This window comes from Fukomys damarensis, unplaced genomic scaffold (genome assembly GCF_012274545.1).
Source record: "Fukomys damarensis isolate Sample0158 unplaced genomic scaffold, DMR_v1.0_HiC HiC_scaffold_24, whole genome shotgun sequence".
Classification (NCBI taxonomy): domain Eukaryota; kingdom Metazoa; phylum Chordata; class Mammalia; order Rodentia; family Bathyergidae; genus Fukomys; species Fukomys damarensis.
The window spans coordinates 2,412,845-2,417,242 of record NW_022900936.1 but is presented as its reverse complement, the minus strand read 5'-3'; positions in this window follow the sequence as shown (position 1 = coordinate 2,417,242).

The following is a 4,398-nucleotide window of genomic DNA, read 5'->3' as shown; positions in this document are numbered from 1 at the left end:
ATTCACCACGAGCTCTCAGGCGAAGCCATCCTCTTGGGACATCTGTGAACAGCAGACTGAACCACAAGATCGGTAAATCCCTCTGGCCCTTCTGGTTCTTCTCATAACTGATTCTCTGAGCAAGTCTACAAGCCCCTTGGAAGTCTGTGTGAGGTTCAGAGTACACTCCAATCCAACGGATCCTGGCACAAGCTGGTAACGCTTAAAGGGGATGACCATGACAGGGATGTAGGAGCGCGGATACTTTGCAGAGTGGGAAGGGGATGCGTTAGATGTCTGTGAGCCCAGTTTGTATTCCTTTTAATAAACTCTGAACTCAGCTCCTTAGTGTGTGTTGCTCTCTATTCTGGGGGGAAAGAAGGTAAAGAGACCACCTGATTGGAGGTAGAGTGCCGGTTCCGCAGGCTCTAACGTGTGCTGCATAAAATGGCTGTTATGGCCTTCCCCATCTGGGTCTCAGCTGTTGGCTGCAGATCTGCTGCTTCCCCAGGCCGTGAGCCGCATGAGCACAGTGACCATGCCTACAGCAGACACCACCTCCGTGTCACCTGCATCTCCTCGTGTCCTGTTTCTGTGTCCTCCCCATCTCCCGGGAGCCTTTGGTTCTGGTGGTTACACAGGTGACTGGCCAGAGCCGTGGGTCCACAGTGAAGAGAACGGGGACCTCTTACATATCTATGTGTGCTGGGTAAAGAGGCTTTGGCCAATGATGGACTGACACAGGGAAGTGTAATCCAAGCTCTGTTGCTCAAGAGCAGGACAAACTCTTAGTTGTAAATTAGTTTTCAATTTTCCCTGCAAGACTGCCTCAGCCTGGAATTTTTCTTCAAATGATGTCTTTTGAAGACATCTTCCTTTCCTTTTGCTGGTCTAGAAGTGGTGGCATTCCCTTGTAATCAGGGTTACTGTACATCACTCTACCTTTCCTGCTCCTAGTGCCCAGACCCACACAACATCTGCAGGCTTGTGAAGTGATAAATGTACTAAGTTAGGATCCCAAGTTGAAAGAAACATTGTCACATATCAAACGACCCACTTACAGAAAGGAAAGCCTGATATTGGGCACCTCCAGCTCTGTGTGTTCTCTTACACCCAGTACCTCCTCAGAGCACTGTGTACAGCGGTGTCTCAAAGGTGTAATTGAGATGTCAGACCACAGATGACACCAGTGAGGCTGAGGTTCTGTCCCTCTGGGTGCATTAATACCTTAAAGCTACAGCCATACCATAGCATAACATGCTCATTAGAAAGATGCATGAATCCAGAGGAAAAGTTTGAAAGTGAGAGTTATCATACCCACCATCGTAGAGCAATATGTGATTTCATCCCTGAAGCCAGAGGCTCTTGGGTCCAGAGGCACCCCCTTCCCAGGGGAGAGGTTTCCAGTAGGAGCCACAGTGAGAGTCACATTGAACCTAAAGCAACAGCTGTGCCTAGACTCATTCTAATAGCAGACTGGCAGAAAATAAAAGTATTGCTACACTGCTCAGATTTACTGACCTCACTGATCTCAGTTTTTTGTGCACATAATGGATGCATAAATGAACATAACTGTCATTCAGGTGCCTCCCTGAGGTATCTCTTTGTGCTTTGTGCCTATTTTTCGCCATGTGTGGATAGGTACAGTGAATGTGGCCTTAAATGAATGTGGCATCCAGGACTCCATCCCCTCAGGCCTGGAAGTCTTGGTGAAAGCAACAAACAAACCATCCAGACAAAAAGTGCTCAGAAATGGGAAAGGGACTCTAGAAAAGGTACAAGAACAAAGAGATGATGGATGTCACATACTGTTTTTGGACCAAAGATAGCAGCAGAGTATATTTTTCTCCACTAACTCTCCTTTTATAGCTTTCCACACACACAAATAAAATGGAAATCAACCACAACCTTGAAGAAGCCACAGGAGGTTGCATTGAACCTAACGTAAGAAGTAAGTAGGTTTAAGCTGAGCAAGGGGTGGACTGTAATTGGATCTGTTACTACTCCATACAGACCACTCAAATCCATTTTTATGCTTTTCATTAGCCTATATTCCAGCTTCTGTGTGTTTTTCCTTGGGTGGCAATGCCTGTAGTTTCTGTCAGCAGACAACACTGGACCCATGGAGACTGTAACTCCCATAAGCACAGACAGCCAGGGTGCCAAAGACTTGATTGTCCTCTGGGAAGATCTCGGCCAATGACTGCCAAGTGGAGGAGTGCTGAACGCAGGTCCTTTGTCACACAGTGGAACAAACTCTGAGCTACAATACATGTTCCAAAGCTCCATATATAACCTATTCAAATCGCACATCCTTCTAAACATTCCAACCTTTCTTCCTCTCCCTCCTTTTCTGGTTTTTCTTAGTAGCACTTAATTATTCACATATCACGTTCTATTTCTGGGTAGCTGTACTTAATGCAAGTTCTTATTCTTCACTGCATATATGCAACTATACCGTCACCTACTATGGATTAGATCAGTGATATGCTTTGACGATAAATAAATAAAAAGTTGAATGAATAAATAAGAAAGAGTAGATAGCATTGCAAATGTCAGTATCAGTTTTCTTATTCTCCCCAGGTAAGATTTCTTTCGGGAGATGCTTATCTGAATTTCCCGGTGTATGGTACAACCAAACTTGGCCCAAAGTAAAAGAAACAGTAAGATCATTATCTTAGTGGATCCTCTCATCATTGGAACAAAGATCCTGACACCTGCAATTTAAAGGAGGAAAAGTTGGGCCAGGGATTTAGCTCAGCGGTTCGGTGGCCTGCCTTGCAAGCGTAAGGACCCGAGTTCAATCCCCAGTACCAAAAAATAAAATAAAATAAAGGAGGAAAAGTTTAATTAGGCTCAGTTTCAGAGGGTTCAGTCCATGGTTGGCTGGCTCAAGGCAGGAACGTCACCACGCAAGGGTGTGGCTAAGCAAAGCTGCTTGATTCACGGCTGCTGGGAAGCAGAGCAGGGAAACAGCACCAGAGAAGAAGCGGGTAGTGGTGGAGGACAATATCCAACATCATACCTCTGTGGCCCACCAACACATTCGGAAATGTGCTTTAGTAATCCCAGAGGTGTTAGTCAAGCCAATCAAGTTGACAATCCAGGAGCCCACAGGAAGAAAACAGATAACAGCACAGCACCCCAGCTCTGCATCCCCCAAACAGTCAAGGCTAGGTCTGTCCCAGGTTGGACCCTTCCCTCTTGGGCCCTGGTGCAAATGGAGAAAGGGCAGGACACTGCTAAAGCACACTGTAGGCAAAGACATTTGCATCTGGATGGATTTGCGAACCAGTCAGGCCTCTGAAGCCACACAAAGGATGTCATTTGATTTCTTCACAGGGCTGAACTCAGCCAGGAAGCATACAATTTTAGCACTGTCTTTGATGACCACACTCTTGTGGGGCTTGTGACCTAATGAGGATTTGCATTTAAATGAACAGGGAGGACTTGCAAAGATGGAAGACAAGGTATTTATAGGTCTGAGCATATCTGCCAACCTTTAACACATTTCCAGAAATCTGACTTTGGCTTCTTTTTCAAGGCTCCTTTGTGATACCTTGCTTTGTGGCTGGCCCTTGTTCCCAGCTCCCTGCTAAGAGAATCCAATGTTTCTAACACCTGAAGCAAGATCTTGTTGACAAGAACTGAGCACAATATTTCTAAAGAGAGCACAAAATCCCCAAATGACATTTCACATAATGTTAAAGTGAGCTAAACTAGTTTTGGCACCAAAAATAAAAACTACAGAAAAAGGACTTCCTTAGAACCTCCTCATGAGTCTCAATGGAAACCCTTTTGAGCCCCTGAACAGATACCCCACCAGTCTTTCCACCACGTGACTTGTTATGGTTTAGGTCCATAATGTCCCCTGCAAAAGACTCACATCCTCAGAAGTGGCGCTTGTGGGAGGTAAGCAGGTCTTGGAGGTGCTAAACTCATCAGTGAATTCATCCTTGCAGGAGTTCAGAGCTCAGCTGCTGTTAGGAGGTAGGGTTGGGTTGGAAGAGAGAAGTGTGGCCTGGAAGAGTGTCTCTCCACCCTTCTCTCTCTTTCTGCTTCCTGACCGCCATGACGAGCCACTCTTCTCTGTCAAGCCCTTCTACCATGACTTGTCTGCCTTAGAGCTAGCCAACCGTACACTGAATCCTCTAAAGCCATGAACCCAAATACAACTCCCTTGAAATTGTGGGTGTTGCATATTTTGCCCCAGCAATGAGAAAGTAACTAGGACCTGAAACTTAATGGGAGAGGTCAGAGAGGACCGATTCGTTTCTCTTTCGTTCTCTCGAAGACTTCTGCTGTAACTTCCCCATGTGCACCAGTCCTATGGGAACTTTAACACACATTGGTTGAAAGCAAAGATCTGGGACCAAGAACTGAGTTTAGATATGGTCTGTCCCAAAGGTCGGCTGCTAA